The sequence below is a fragment of the Castanea sativa genome, chromosome 12, assembly GCF_040712315.1.
Source record: "Castanea sativa cultivar Marrone di Chiusa Pesio chromosome 12, ASM4071231v1".
In the NCBI taxonomy this organism is placed as follows: domain Eukaryota; kingdom Viridiplantae; phylum Streptophyta; class Magnoliopsida; order Fagales; family Fagaceae; genus Castanea; species Castanea sativa.
The window spans coordinates 48,323,164-48,339,944 of record NC_134024.1 but is presented as its reverse complement, the minus strand read 5'-3'; the positions used below and the strand labels follow the sequence as shown (position 1 = coordinate 48,339,944).

At 34.2% G+C, this 16,781-nt stretch overlaps 1 long non-coding RNA gene and 1 pseudogene across 1 annotated transcript; both read right to left on the bottom strand.

Annotated features, from left to right (window-relative positions):
- Nucleotides 1-28: 28 nt before the first annotated feature.
- On the bottom strand, nt 29-1,337 carry LOC142620817 (aspartic proteinase CDR1-like; annotated as a pseudogene).
- A 7,274-nt stretch (nt 1,338-8,611) lies between these two features.
- On the bottom strand, nt 8,612-16,341 carry LOC142618687 (uncharacterized). Its single transcript, XR_012841329.1, has 4 exons — nt 16,168-16,341; nt 14,752-14,852; nt 14,556-14,643; nt 8,612-8,775 (listed from the first exon to the last, which is right to left on the bottom strand). It is a non-coding gene; the product is annotated as an uncharacterized LOC142618687 (long non-coding RNA).
- Between the last annotated feature and the right edge of the window lie 440 nt (nt 16,342-16,781).

Sequence of the window (16,781 nt, the reverse complement as noted above, 5' to 3'; positions counted from 1 at the left end):
CGTATAGGTTACATGAAAGAGCCAAACTCTACAGTTTGGTGCAATCAGTTCGCTTGAAGGAGACCATCCTTGTTTCAAAGTCAAACCCAATCAAAAAAATTTGCTTGAACATAGTTGCCATATATTCCTTGGTAGTGGTCGCCCATATATGCCAATTCTGTATTTGCAGTATTTGTAATTCCAAAGCAGTAATATTCATATTCTTTAAGTGGTTAATTGAAAGTTTGTATAGGCTTTAACTCCACATCTGCACCTTCAAAATGGACAGTCAATATTGGTCCATTTTCATTAGCAATTTTAGTTCTATAGCAAAGCCGTGTCCCTAAATTAGGGTCATCCTTAATGGGATCAATTGGAATCTGCTTCTTCACTTCCACCTCTAAGCGATCATAAAAATCTAGTGGCAAAGCAAATGTTGGTGATCCTGAATCGATTAACATGTTGCCCTTAGAAGCCTTACCGGAAGAGTTAAAGGGCACATATGTGTCTCCAACACTAATTCCTTCTAGTGTCACAACATATTGATCTCCAGCTACAAATGGTGTTAAAACCACACCATCACCCACAACTTCACTGCCATTGCCAAAACTTATCTTGCTTGTAATACTAGGATCAGTATATTCAGTACCATATGGCAACAAGTAATAAGAAAACCTCTTGCCACCAATTTGTGAAACAAATGACAAAGGCCCTGATCCTAACCCAATAGTTGCTTGGGCATCGGAACAGAGGGTATTGTTGTGTCCACATCCAAAAACAATGTCAAAGGAAACCACTTGCTCATAGGTAGGAGTGATGGTGGCTTTTTCTTTGGCCAGAACACCTTGGGATAAACCACTTGTAAAGCACTCCAATGGGTACCTGTGGAATAAGAACAAATGGACCAGATAGAAGGCACCAGTGTGGTACCGGCCAAGAATCCTCCGAATGTCAAGTTCGTGAATGAGAAATCTCCAAGAACTCTATAGTGAGAGAGGCTAGGGATTTTCTGCGTACCTGAGAAAAGAGGAGTCTAGGTGCTTATGTAGTAGTGAATGGTGAATGAGATCCCTTTGAAGTGGGGATCTTTCCTTGCTAAGAGGGTCTGGCACTCTAGGGTTTCGAAGATTTTAGGGTGCCTTTCCATATAAAAAAGATACGGTCATTATCTTGCGTGTTTCCTAAGATGTTTCCATGCATAGATATTCATGGAGCGCAAGTTAAGATATGTTGGATCCGTCGGCCTCTCCAACCCGTCGGCTACTTGCATTGTCCAGGGATTCTTTTCGGCTCATGGAAGTGCCCGTCGGGTATCACGGTGGGGTCTTCGCTTGTGTTGTTGTCGCTTTCAATGCCATCGCTCTTGGTCCTTTGTTTATAACTATGAAGCTGACAGGTCCGTAGGTACCGTCAGCTTCATGGTACGATACATCTTAAATCATATCTCAAGAATCCCTTATCAGATCTGATTTCTACGTCAAATTTAATCTTTACCCAACCATGGGGAGGAGGCTGCCACTTTGGGATCAATGGGGACTTTTGGGAAAATTAAAAAAAAAAATTGTTCATCAATTTTAACAAAAAAAAAAGGAAAAAAAAAAGAATTTAAAACCCAAAAAACACATGAATTTAGATCTAGATTCATTTTGAACATGAACACATAAGAACACAAACCTAGGTTTGAGTGTGTGCTGTGATTGCTTAGAGTATAGAAATTTGGCTTAGGTTTTGGGATTTTGTTTGGGTTTGGATTTCATTAAACTACTCAATGAGCAGATTATGTGTTTGTTTTGTTTTATTTTTTATGATGTAGTTTACTGCAATTCTTTAAAAAATTTAATTAATTATCCAAAATAAAATGTCATGGCATTGTTTTATTGGACTAAGTAAACACATTTGACACTTAACAAAAAATATGGACGGAGGAATTGCCAATCAAAACTGCTCATAACGTTAGTGACTCAAATTCAAAATTTTAAACTTTAAGAGGTAAAATCTAAAAACTCCAAACTTTTAATGCTTGTTTTGCACCTTAGCCTAAAAAAAAAAATCATGTAAACTTTGAATGAATAAAAAAAAAGGTTCATGTCAATGATTGGGATGATTTGGGTGCGTATCAAAAAAGAAAGGATATAGACTATTTGACATAAATGAATTATGATGACTGATGTGACAGATTGATAATTGAAGGTAAAAAAAAGTGATGTGAGTGGATGAGATCCAGTAAAAACTACCAACTCAATAGTTTGAAAGATGTTATGAATTATTTATTTATTTATTATTTTTATCTGTAACACTACTTGTATCAAAATTTGCATTGTTATTGCTTCAAGTTTAATTTTCTTTGGGTCTTATTCTTCCTCTCCTTCCTTGCTTACTTTGAGCTTCCTCTTTGGACCCGCACCAGCTTTGCCAAGGATTAAGACAAATTAGTGATTTATTTTTAATAAAACACTAATTCATAGGATATTTAATTAAAATATATAATAAAGATCATTTATCCATTAGAATCATAAAATTATATGTGCAATGGTACACCCTTGTAGTAATCCTAGAGCAATGATATTATGATAGATCAATCGTGATTTGATTATTTAATTGCCGATCATAATTGCAGGTGTCTAATCTTCATCGTAGGATGCATGTTAACCATCGAACTTTGATTTGGCTATAACTTTAATGCGATGGTCCGATTTAAGCATATGATATAACTAAAGATTGAGTAGCTTTTCACATTTTTATTATAGATTTTCTTATTGTATACTTATTTGTCTTCACCAAGCATGTAGGGTTTCTCATTCTGAAGAATAAAGAATTGAACTTGAAGGCTGAAGCTAGCAGTATCACAAATCAGAAAGAGGAAGCAAGAACTAGAAACGAGGAGGAAATGTGATGAAGAGCTAAAGGACATAGAGGGGCATGCACACATGCATCCTAGAAGTGTATGTCAAAAGTTATTAACTTAAAAAAGGAAACCATCATGTGTACTAGAAAAAAAAGGTCAATGCTAAAAGTTATGAACTCAATTTAGGGTGACTTTCTGTAATTAATCCTAAGACTTTTTATCCCAACTAATAAAAGAAGAGCCCTCATCACATAATAGGTACCATGCAATGCAGAGATCCACTGCCACTGTTGCTTAGTGTGTTCTAGATGATGTGGTGGAAGAAATCCTGGGTGAGCTAGCAATGAAATCATTAATCCGATTTAGGTGCGTTTCCAAATCTTGGTACTCCATCTGTCCATCATCACCTACCCATCTTAATTACCAAACACTTGAATCTCAACCAAGCCAAATCATTAATATCCACTAACAATCACAATGCTTATCTGTTACATGAACCCAAGCATTAGAAAGTTGAAGAAGCTTCCTGACAAGTGCAGTTATGTTGGTTTTGGGTTTGTATTAATTTGATTCTCAAAACGATGACTTCAAGATTTGAGACTTGTGGGTGCTTGTGTGAGCAAGATTTACGCATTAAGTAAGGATTCGTGGAGAAATGTTTTAAAATCGGGGTATGGATGTATTGATTTTAGGTCACCCTTTATATGTTGTATTGGAGGCGCTGGGTACGGTGTACATGGGTCTGGTTGGGTCAGGTTAAGGGGATTTTTTGACTTAACCCACTACGGTGGGTTAAAAAAAATTCAACCTAACACAACCTTCATGGGTTAGACTATTTTTTTATTTATTATTAAATTGAGTAAAAAAATATAAATATAAATATATTAAAAAAACCCAAAGATTAGTATTAATATAACTCCTTAAAGGCAAACAACACTAATGACTATACAATAATAGACACTAATGATTATACAACAATAGTAATTTATTAGGGTTTGTATGAACTAATTGGCTTTTATATAGGATAGGAAGAACTGGTTATTTAAAAAACTTACTAATTATATAATATATTTTAAATATATATTAAATATATGGGTGGGTTAGGTCGGATTTGGCGGGTTTGAAAATTTATGACTCGAACCCAACCCGACCCGCTATCAAAAAAAATTTTGTAACCCAATCCAACCCACCAAGCCCTAAAAACCGACCCAACTTGACGGGTTGAGTTGGGTCGGGTTGGTTTAATTTTGGTGGGTTGGCGAGTTGACTGCATACCCCTACATACTATAGCATATACTAACTATTTTTTTTAGTGTATTTTGTCCTCTGATCTCAGCGATGAGAGCTTCCGTAAGATAATGGTGCCTTGTTGGTACTCATTTGGAATAATTCTATTTTCTTATCAACTAGCGGTTTTCAAGGGATCACGGGCTTTAATTGTTTTCTCTCATGATCCTAACATTTATCGGAATGTCAATTACAACATATGGGTGATGGAAGATTATGGTGTGGCTGAGTCTTGGACTAAGAAATGTGTTGTATCAATAGATTGGGTTCATACATTCTATGGCTACACTGACAAGGGTGAACTTCTAATTAAATAAGAATGACATTGGGGTGGTTTCAATTTATTTAGAGAGTCTAAATCAGAACATTCTTGCAATTAAAGACGCTAATACGTTTGCTTACATAGCGAATTCAGTGGAGAGCTTGGTTTTACTTAATGGCGGTAATTAAGTAAATGTGAAAATTTACTCCAGATATTATTTCACTTTTAGTTTTTCCATCATCATTGTATAACGCTCTGTTTGTTTTGCTGGAAAACTTTCTGTAAAGATAGTTTTCCATATTTTCTAGTGTTTGGTAGCACAAAAAAAAAAAAAAAAAAACTGGTCAACGGAAAACTATTTTTAGTCAATGAAAAATCCTAATAAAAATAAGGCTTATTTTTATAATTTGTTTTTCAAAAAAAAATTTTGGAAAACAATCTCTCTCTCACAGTACACTCTCTCACTCTCATTGTCTCTTTTCCCTTTTCTTTTTCTTTCCTCACACCCTCACTGTCACTAACTCTGATCTCTCCTCTTCCATAGATCTCTCTCCCTCACTCTCTATCCATATTTCTCTTCTCCTTTATAACACAATTCTTTGAGTAGATTTTTTTTCCTTCATTGCTCAGTAATTATTTCATTCCTCTCTACTAACTTGCAAAAGAGAACATATTTGCAGCGGTAATTATTCATTCCTCTCTATCAAAATTTCAATTCTCTACTTTGAATGTCAAACTTGATTTTATTTTTTTCTCTAAGAAACTTTTGGTTTGATGGATTCCATGTATAACGTTTTTTTTGCACATAAAAGTGCTCAAAAAATATAAAAAAAAATATACAAAATAAAAAAGAAGAAAGAAAGAATGAATGAAGTAAAAGACGAAAATTTTAAACATAGTGCCTATATGGCTCTAAATTGCTTTTACATAGGCTAATCTTTTTTATTGATAGATACATTATGTAGATACTATGTAGTGATGATATAATACGTAGATACATTATATAAATACATAATTTTGAGTAATATTAAAGACTTTTGGTTGACCATAGTAGACAATTAGTGTACCAGCAAAGAGAGTATACAATGAAAAGTTATTGTTATTTTGTACTTATTAAAAATGTATTCCCCTTTCAATTTTATGTATATAGACAAATGGTTGATATTATATATATGTATGTATGTATGTGTGTGTGTGTGTGTGTGTGTGTGTGTGGATGTTCCTGTCCATATATATAAGCAAGATGAGTGGTAGAGATCATGAAAATTTGACAACTAATTTTTATTGTATCTATTGTCAAAATTTTAGTATGAAAACCAAATTCATTCTTGGTTTTTTAAATAAAAAAAAAAATATATATTGATTACATTAATTGGTTTACATAATACGCATGTTTTAAATTACGCAAGAAATATAAAAAATAAAAATAAAAATTTGTATACCAAACACCAAAAAACATTCTTAAGCTCATTTTCAAGGTTGTTACCAAACACTAGAAAATGATATAGTTTTCTAGAAAATGCTCTTTGAAAAATGAACAATTCTAAAAAACGTTGTTGCTGAAACAAGCAGAGCGTAAGTTTATTTAATGCTGAAACTAAGGTTGTAATTGTTTTTGATGATGCACAAAAATCAGTAGATCGAAATACTTCGGGCTACGGTAATGACTATGAATCCTGAAAAAAAAAAAAAAGAACTGTCAAAGGTGATCGGTGTGACTTGGCCAAGGACCCTCCGACGATTAAGTTAGTTTTCTCTGTAAAACACAAGGATAGAAAATATTGAATGGTTAGAACTTACCTTGGATGAATTAGATTTACCCCTTTTATAGAGAGTTAGATGTGATTCTACTTATTTGGATCCACCACCATTGTGGGTGATGTTGGTGGTTGAAAAAGGGAATGGGTCACATGGAGTGTAGTATGTGGAATTCCTTCCACGTATCAAACAACGTGTCGTATTTTGTTTATGTGAATCTAATGGAGGATTTTCTACAAAATTCACAAAGTATAATTTGGTTGTTCATGTACTTGTCGTCTGTAGATAAACTTGTCTATGGAGAACCCTCATTGTATAACTTGGTTATCAATGGACGAGCATCCTTGTATGCTCTTGTTCTTGGACGAGTTGATGTAGGTAAAGTTCAACTTTGGACGATGACACAAGGATGAGTGATACTTGTGTTGATCTCCATCAGTTTCCATCCTTGAGTTCAAGAAAATTCTCAATATGAATTGGTGACGTTGGCTGAATTACATTTGAGGCTTGATAGTTGGAAGCATTGAATTGAAGTGAATCTTCTTGATTTTGTTTTCTGCTAGGCTCGGGGTTTCCTTCTGCTACGAACATGTGTCCTTGGCCCTGTTCTAATAATTCAACCTTGGAGTTCATATTATCACTTATGCTTATTTTTTCTCTACATTGGATGTCACATTGTATCTGTGTGATTTTATTATATCCTCAATGCTTGCAAAATTCTAATAAGATCAAAGATCACTATGGTTTAGGCCCTCCTCACTCTCTAAAATTATGTATAAAAAATGAGTTTATTGATCGAGTAATAATAACATCTGATTTGAATGAAATTTAACATACGTTAGGAACATAAAGAACAGACAATCCAATGGTTAGATTTTCAAAATTCACATTCAATTCAAAAGACATAAGAGGAGTTTGAAGGAATACTTTCCAAACTAGTTTGGAGAAAAACCTTATCACAATAGGAAATAGAAGCATTAACAATAGACATAATAGAAGAAACATAATTTGGTGTTGGTAATGAAGTATATTGCAAGGCCTCTATTATAGTTTTGCGCCTTCATAAAGACAAAAAGAGAGATTTTGATATGTAGACAAGAATCCTCCGAAGGTCAAGTTAGTGAATGATAAATCTCCAAGGATTCTATAGTGAGAGAGCTAGGGATTTTCTGCGTACATGAGAAAAGAGGAGTTTGGGTGCTTATATAGTAGTAAATGGTGAATGAGATCCCTTTGAAGTAGGGATATTTCCTTGCTAGGAGGGTCTGGCATTCTAGGGTTTCCAAGATTTTAGGGTGCCTTTCCATATAAAAAAGATACGGTCATTATCTTGCGTGTTTCCCAAGATGTTTCCATGCATAGATATTCATGGAGCGCAAGTTAAGATATGTTCGATCCGTCGGCCTCTCCAACCCGTCGGCTACTTGCTTCGTCCAGGGATTCTTGTCGGCTCATGGAAGTGCCCGTCGGGTATCACGGTGAGGTCGTCGCTTGTGTTGTTGTCGCTTTCAATGCCATCGCTCTTGGTCCTTTGTTTATAACTATGAAGCTGACAAGTCCGTGGGTACTGTCGGCTTCATGGTACGATACGTCTTAAATCATATCTCAAGAATAACCTTATCAGGTCTAATTTCTACGTCAAAGTTAATCTTTACCCAACCATGGGGAGGAGGCTGCCACTTTGGGATCAATGGGGACTTTTGGGAAAATTAAAAAAAAATTGTCTATCAATTTTAACAAAATAAAAAGGAAAAAATAAAGAATTAAAAACCCAAAAACACATGAATTTAGATCTAGATTCATTTTGAACACGAACACACAAGAACACAAACCTAGGTTTGAGTGTGTGCTGTGATTGCTTAGAGTGTAGAAATTTGGCTTGGGTTTTGAGATTTTGTTTGGGTTTGGATTTCATTAAACTACTCAATGAGCAGATTATGTGTTTGTTTTGTTTTATTTTTTATGATTTAGTTTACTGCAATTCTTAAAAAAATTAAATTAATTATTCAAAATAAATTGACGTGGCATTGTTTTATTGTACTAAGTAAACATATGTGGCACTTGACAAAAAATATGGATGGAGGAATTGCCAATCAAAATTGCTCATAACGTTAGGGACTCAAATTTAAAGTTTTAAACTTTAAAAGGTAAAATCCAAAAACCCCAAACATTCGATGTTTGTTTTGCACCTTAGCCTAAAAAATATCATGTAAACTTTGAATGAATAAAAAAAAAAGGTTCATGTCAATGATTGGGATGATTTGGGTGCGTGTCAAAAAAGAAAGGATATAGACCATTTGACAAAAATGAATTATGATGACTGATGTGACAAATTGGTAATCGAAGGTAAAAAAAGTAACATGAGTGGACTAGATCCAGTAAAAACTACCAACTCAATGCTTTTAGAAATATTTTCTTGAAAATTGAAAAAGCTGTTAATGCGTTTTCAATTTCTGAGAAAATATTTCCAAAAATAATTAATTATTGTGCCCTTAGAGTATACATTAGTAAAATCCTTTTATTATCTGTAACACTACTTGTATCAAAATTTGCACTGTTATTGCTTCAAGTTTAATTTTCTTTGGGTCTTATGCTTCCTCCTCTTCCTTGCCTACTTTCAGCTTCCTCTTTGGACCCGCACCAGCTTTGCCAAGGATTAAAACAAATTAGGGATTTATTTTTAATAAAACACTAATTCATAGGATATTAAATTAAAATATATAATAAAGATCATTTATCCATTAGAATCATATAATTATATGGGCAATGGTACACCCTTGTAGTAATCCTAGAGCAATGATATTATGATAGATCAATCGTGATTTGATTATTTAATTGCCAATCATAATTGCAGGTGTCTAATCTTCGTCGTAGAATGCATGTTAACCATCGAACTTTGATTTGGCTATAACCTTAATGCGATGGTCCGATTTAAGCACATGATATAACTAAAGATTGAGTAGCTTTTTTTATTATTGATTTTCTTATTGTATACTTATTTGTCTTCACCAAGCATGTAGGGTTTCTCATTCTAAAGAATAAAGAATTGAACTTGAAGGCTGAAGCTAGCAGTATCACAAATCAGAAAGAGGAAGCAAGAACTAGAAACGAAGAGGAAATGTGATGAAGAGCTAAAGGACATAGAGGGGCATGCATACATGCATGCTAGAAGTGTATGTCAAAATTTATTAACTTAAAAAGGAAACCATCATGTCTTCTAGAAAAAAAAAGGTCAATGCTAAAAGTTATGAACTCAATTTAGGGTGACTTTCTGTAATTAATCCTAAGACTTTTTATCCCAACTAATAAAAGAAGAGCCCTCATCACATAATAGGTACCATGCAATGCAGAGATCCACTGCCACTATTGCTCAGTGTGTTCTAGATGATGTGGTGGAAGAAATCCTGGGTGAGCTAGAAATGAAATCATTAATCCGATTTAGGTGCGTTTCCAAATCTTGGTACTCCATCTGTCCATCATCACCTACCCATCTTAATTACCAAACACTTGAATCTCAACCAAGCCAAATCATTAATATCCACTAACAATCACAATGCTTATCTGTTACACGAACCCAAGGATTAGAAAGTTGAAGAAGCTTAATCTAGCTACTCCCTATCCAGACAAGTGCAGTTATGTTGGTTTTGGGTTTGTATCAATTTGATTCTCAAAACGATGACTTCAAGATTTTGAGACTTGTGGGTGCTTGTGTGAGCGAGATTTACACATCAAGTATGGATTCGTGGAGAAATGTTTTAAAATCGGAATAAGGATGTATTGATTTTAGGTCACCCTTTATATGTTGTATTGGAGGCGCTCGGGTGTGCATGGTTGGATTGGGTTGGGTTAAGGGAATTTTTTTAACCCAACCTACCATGGTGGGTTAAAAAAAATTCAACCTAACCCAACTCAACCCAACCTACATGGGTTGGGTTGAATCCATGGGTGGACAGTTTTCTATTATTATTATTATTATTATTAAATTGAGTAAAAAAATATAAATTTATTAAAAAAACCCAAAAATTAGTATCAATGTTCCTTAAAGGCAAACAATACTAATGATTATATAACAATAGTAATTTACTAGGGTTTGTGTGAACTAATTGGCTTTTATATAGGATAGGAAGAGCTGGTTATTTAAAAAATTTATTAATTATATAATATATTTTAAATATATATTAAATATATGGGTGGGTTAGGTTGGATTTGGCGGGTTTGAAATTTTATGATCCGAACCCAACCCAACCAGCTATCAAAATTTTTTTTTTGTAACCTAATCCAATCCACCAAGCCCTAAAAACCAACCCAACTCGACAGGTTGAGTTGGGTTGGGTTAGTTTTGGAGGGTTGGCAAATTGGCTACACACCTCTACACACTATAGCATATACTAACTACTTTTTTTAGTGTATTTTGTCCTTTGATCTCAGTGATGAGAGCTTCCGTAAGATAATGGTGCCTCGTAGGTACTCATTTGGAATAATTCTATTTTCTTATCAACTAGTGGTTTTCAAGGGATCACTGGCTTTAATTGCTTTCTCTCATGATCCTAACATTTATCCGACTGTCAATTACAACGTATGGGTGATGGAAGATTATGGTGTGGCTGAGTCTTGGACTAAGAAATGTGTTGTATCAATAGATTAGGTTCATAAATTATATGGCTACACTGACAAGGGTGAACTTCTAATTAAAAATGACATTGGGGTGGTTTCAATTTATTTAGAGAGTCTAAATCAGAACATTCTTGCAATTAAAGACGCTGATTGGTTGGCTTACATAGCAAATTCAGTGGAGAGCTTGGTTTTACTTGACGACGGTAAGTAAATGTGAAAATTTACTCCATATATTATTTTGCTTTCAGTTTTTCCATCTTCATTGTATAAGTTTATTTAATGCTGAAACTAAGGTTGTAATTGTTTCTGATGATGCACGAAAATTAGTAGGCTGAAATACTTTGAGCTACGGTAATGACTATGAATCCTGAAAAGAAAGAAAGAACTGTTAAAGGTGACCGGTGTGACCCAGCCAAGGATCCTCTGACGATTAAGTTAGTTTTCTCTGTAGGACACAAGGATAGAAAATAGTGAATAGTTAGAACTTACCTTGGATGAATTGGATTTACCCCTTTTGTAGAGAGTTAGACGTGGGTCTACTTGTTTGGATCCACCACCATCGTGGGTAACGTTGATGGTTGAAAAGGGAAATGGGTTAAATGGAGCGTAGTATGTGGAATTCCTTTCACGTATCAAGTAACGTGTCGTATTTTGTTTATGTGAATCTAACGGAGGATTTTCTACAAAATTCACCAAGTATAATTTGGCCGTCCATGTACTTGTTGTCTGTAGATAAACTCGTCTATGGAGAACCCTCATTGTATAACTTGGTTATCAATGGACGAGCATCCTTGTATGCTCTTGTTCTTGGACGAGTTGATGTAGGTAAAGTTCAACTCTGGACGATGACACAAGGACGGGTGATACTCGTGCTGATCTCCATCAGTTTCCATCCTTGAGTTTGAGAAAATTCTCAATATGAATTGGTGACGTTGGCTGAATTACATTTGAGGCCTGATAGTTGGAAGCATTGAATTGAAGTGAATCTTCTTGATTTTGTTTTCTGCTAGGCTCGGGGTTTCCTTCTGCTAAGAACATGTGTCCTTGGCCCTGTTCTAATAATTCAACCTTGGAGTTCATACTATCATCTATGCTTATTTTTTCTCTACATGGGATGTCACTTATGCTGTATGTCAGTGATGGAGATCTACTTATGTTGTCTGTCAGTGATGGATGGTCCATGTTGTTGTTCATGTTCATAAGATGTCAATCTTCAAATTGGTCGCACTGTTCTGGTGATGCTAGCAGTTTTAATATTCACAATTACATGTTGCTATGTACAAAACATTCATAACTGTAGCTTAATAGATGTAATTTTTTTTTTTGGGATAAGTGAAAGATAAAAGGTAACACCGTCTGTGGGGATCGAACCCACGACTACGTGGTTAAAGCCACATGCTTTACCTCTGAGCCAAGACAGCATAAAATCTGGGGGGAAAAAAAAAGGACCTTTGATAAAGTAAATAGTGACTATTCATAGAAACCATACAGAAAGAAGAAGGAAGTAGGGGCTCCTATCCATGACTAAGAAGCATGAAGCAATGTGATACGGTTCTGAATTCTAGAGAACAAGTTTTGAATACAGTTGTATCTTGCATCTGAGGATTAATTGCAAGATGGGTTTTAAGAGATTATCAGTTATGATTTACATATCAGACATCCAAACAACAGATTAATAGCAATTGAATTATAAATGTATTTATGATCAGTTTCCAAACAAGTGTGATATTTCTAATGAAAGTGCACCAAAAGGGTGGTCTAGCTGAACCATTAGCCCAACAAAATTTATGCTGAACACGGCTGATGAATTGACAATTGAAATATCTTAATGCATAGAACATGGTTTACTGAAGTCCTTTGGGCCGTTTGGACTAGAATTTGTAATAATCTACTCATTGAGGTCCAATATCCCTTGATTTTTATTATTTTTTTATTAGTAAGGTCTAACATCCCTTGATAGAATGATAATAGCTAAAATAGGTAGGAATTTTTTTACTTTTTAGATAACAGAGGGAATCTTTCTAAAGAAGAGCCCCATAGAATCGTCTCTGGCTAGTAAAACCTACGAATAACTGACCCCACCCTCTAATAGTAGTTGCCAAGTAATTTGGGAGCATTTTGTTATGATGTGTGCCCTTAAATCCTATTGTATGATGTTATGTATAACATTATGTTTGACTTAATATTATGATTAATAAAGTTGTTTTATTATTATCTAAAATAATGGTAACATGAATATTTGAACATTATCATATAGTCCATGAGATGCATAGTATGTGATTTGTGAAAAATCACAGAAGATATAAATCACAAGGTTTTTGTAAACTCAGAATTATAGTTCGTAGTCAGTGATGAAATTGGGCATTTCATTTGCGAAGACTATAATATATCAACTAAGATGATTTGTCTTAATCATAGAAGTTGAGATTTCTAGTTGGTATGTTGATATGTTTTAAGAGTTAAGACATATTGAACTAGACCACTGTGAGATTGATTATTCTTCTAACGACTGTCAAATGAATGATAAATCTCACGACTTCTATTTGCATGAACTCCTAATCTTGAGAGAATAATGGACCTGATCATGAGACGTAGGTTGCTTTAATATATTAGGAGTGAGATCAAAACTCACGATCAAAACCTCAGTATGTTAGGCAGCCACATTTAGTGTTGATGGAACATATATTCTTAAAATAGAATACATAATCTCTTAACAGAGATATAAAATATTCTCTTGAGATAAGTTTAATGGGTTTGGTTATTCAGAGTGTTAGGCCTAACCACTTTAGTAAGAAGATACTTAAGTATATATTTATGAAATTGGATTTCATAAATATAAGATGAATAACTTAAAGGATTAGGCCGAGTACTCAGGGATTAAGATGTAGTAATCTTCAAAGTAACAGTCTATATTCATGACTTTGTATTACTATAAATATTTTATGAAGAGGTTGCATGTATAATAAAGTTTTGGGATATAATTTATTAATAAGGCTTAGAGTGCAATTATATTTATATAGTGGTATTATAATTAATAGTAACTTTGGACTTGTCAAGAGTTGGCAGAAAAGTCCAAGGCCCATTAGAGCTAGTGTCTTATTGGTCTCTTTTGGTTCCACTCTAAGTCACACACTAAAGCCTAATTGGAAAGGCCCAATAGGCCAGCTTAATTAGATAATCCGTTAGTTATAAATGGAGAAACATACAGAATTTTTTGAGATAGAGACATCATTGTGAAATGGTGTGTATGTGTGAGTGAAGCCACTCGATTATTCTCCATTGGAAACTAATTGAGAGACCACACTTCTTGGGCGTAAAGTGAAATTGGAGTGAAGATTAAAAGTGTTCCCAAGTACTTTTAATATTTTGTTTTGGATTTCACCACACCAAGGTACGCTATCTTGTTCTTAAATTCTGAAATTTACATACTGCATTTTGTCAATCATGAATGAAATAGATTCATGTTTGTTGCTTCCGCTGTGTGTTTTGTATAAGATATAAAAACCAATTTTTTCAACAATTTCACCTTTGATGGGATAAGCAGTTTAAGTTCATGCCCAGGGGCAGAATAGCCATGCAATTTTTGCACAAGGACCTTATCAAAAAAAATAATTAGATTTGATTAATGTAATAAATGTATATTAAAAAAGTTAAGGGTTTTGGATCTATGTTTTAAATTGATTGATTGGATTACACTATGATGAGTTAAAAAGAAGTTTCCTGTTATACTTGGCAAACCAAACTAATTCAAGTCATATTTAAAACACCAATCACAAAGTGCAAGAGGAAGAGGAAAAAATTAGTATGCACCTCTAAGCTTTTGAGCTACCTTGATGATGTGAATGGCAAGCATTGTCTTACCAGATACCTCTCGCCCATAAATTTCAACAATTCTTCCCTGTAAAGTGCAAAGGACATCTCTCACCACAGCTGTAATGACACTACTCCATAATCCATTTATTTGTAGCTAAAATTTTCAATTGAGATAAGAAAATCGTTATCATACCTCCATCAAGAAGTAACTGGTCCATAAGTAGTACATTTTGAAGCTCTTTTTATATATTGACTGACAGCAGTTCCAAATTTTCATGTAACAACACTAATCAGCTGCGTATCATGAAAATGGCAACAAGGAAGTGCTAAGCCTTATGCACATGTGCAACAGCAATGCAAATAATGTGATTAAAGCATAACATGAAAAGAACCCTCTTTCAATTAATAAATTAATAGTTAAGGGACTCAAAATAAAATGGTAGACCATGCAAGCAACGCTATTTTTTTCTCCACATCCCACCTCAAATAGCTACTAATGAATTCCTAGAAGTTGAGCACAATGTAAAGAACCTACAGGTAGTACCATATATTACAGAACTACAGTATTTACCCAAAACCTTGAACACACCAGTAACAAGTACCCCAATCTAGAAGTCAAAAGAGTTCGCTACTTGAACACGATGTTAAGGTCTGATAGGGAATACTTTTTTTTTTTTTTCTTTTTTGGATAAGTAAAATTGCAGGGTGTACTAAAGTTTCCACATAGTTTCAGATTTGTGGCCTAGGTAATAAATTTAAGCATAAGATGAAATCCCTTGTTGCACATCAGTTACAGCACATACCAATTATTAAAAAAATATTAAACAAAAAAAATAAAAAACTCACAGATTGTCTTCACTCTCAAAAATTGAAGGGAACTTATCTCTTTATCTTTTTTTCCTTTTATTAATATTTTGGGAGCGGCGGGGAGGTGGCAGGGCGTGATTATTTAGTGGATTTAGCCTACTAAAGAAGAAACAAGGATTCCTTGTTGACATCATTCATTGTTCATTTTCTCCCTGACCTACTGCACTCAACTCACCATGTTTATGCCCTTGCAAGTACTAGCCTCCTTCCACTTATCAATTTCACAAATTTTTCCTATCTTTCTTCTTTCCATTATTAGCATCACAAGCTCTAGCATTCCAGCAATAAAATCCTTTATTCCTTTGTAATTTATAGTTCCTATTTACTTCCTATATATATATATATATATATATATATATATATATATATATATACACACTATAATTACAGTACCTATAGATGGGCCTTTGTTTCTTCTTTCACATGTAAATTAAGCAGAGAGAAAGCAAGTGCTCTATATATTATTTTTAATCTTTTCAATGTCATATTCATGCAAACATGCATTGGAGTCATTGCAAAATACCCAAAAACGAAAAAGAAGGAAACTTCGCAAAATCTAGGAACCCAGTACAGAAAACTAAGGTCTAGCACAAAGGCGTTTGAGGCATTGAAATCAAACAAACACCAAAACTTCAGCAGTTACAAAAACCAAGAAAATTACAATGTCCCAGAAAGTTTACCACAACAAACCGTGAAATAAAATTGGAGAGAAAGAGAGAGAGAGAGAGAGAGAGAGAGAGACCTGGTGGAGAGAGCAGAGTAAAAAGGCGAGGTCTTCTGCTGAAAGCATTGAGACAAAGATGGTTCATTAGTGAAGGCGTAAAGAAACTCATTTTTGTAAGGAATTCCTGTAAAGATTTTGGCTTTGGGGTTTAAGGTAGAGAAAGTGAGAAACCCATTTCTGTTTTCTGATAATTTCACTCTGTGTATGTGTTTGTATTTCTGTTTGCCGGCGTCATTGTTGTGATGTTCATGGGTTTTCTTCATGCTCTTCTTTGGTCCTTGCTAGTGTTCATTGGCCCAAGCCCAAGATGAACGGGCCATATTTGGTTTGACTTTGATCCATGCGTTACACCTTTTCTTTATCTTAATTATAAATTTATTATAATCGTTTATTAAAAAAAAATTATTATAATCATCACAACTGCACAACTATATTTCAAGTTTCAACCCACTAATGTCTTGGGTTGATGGGTTGGGTTGAGTTTTTTTTTTTTTTTTTTTTTAAATGATGGGTGAGATGGGTTAAGTTGGATTTTAATAATATTTTTATTCCAAGCTTAGGTTGGGTTGAATTTGTCTTGGCCAAAAATTATCAACTTGTCCATTTGTCAATTTGTCATTCAATTGCATTTT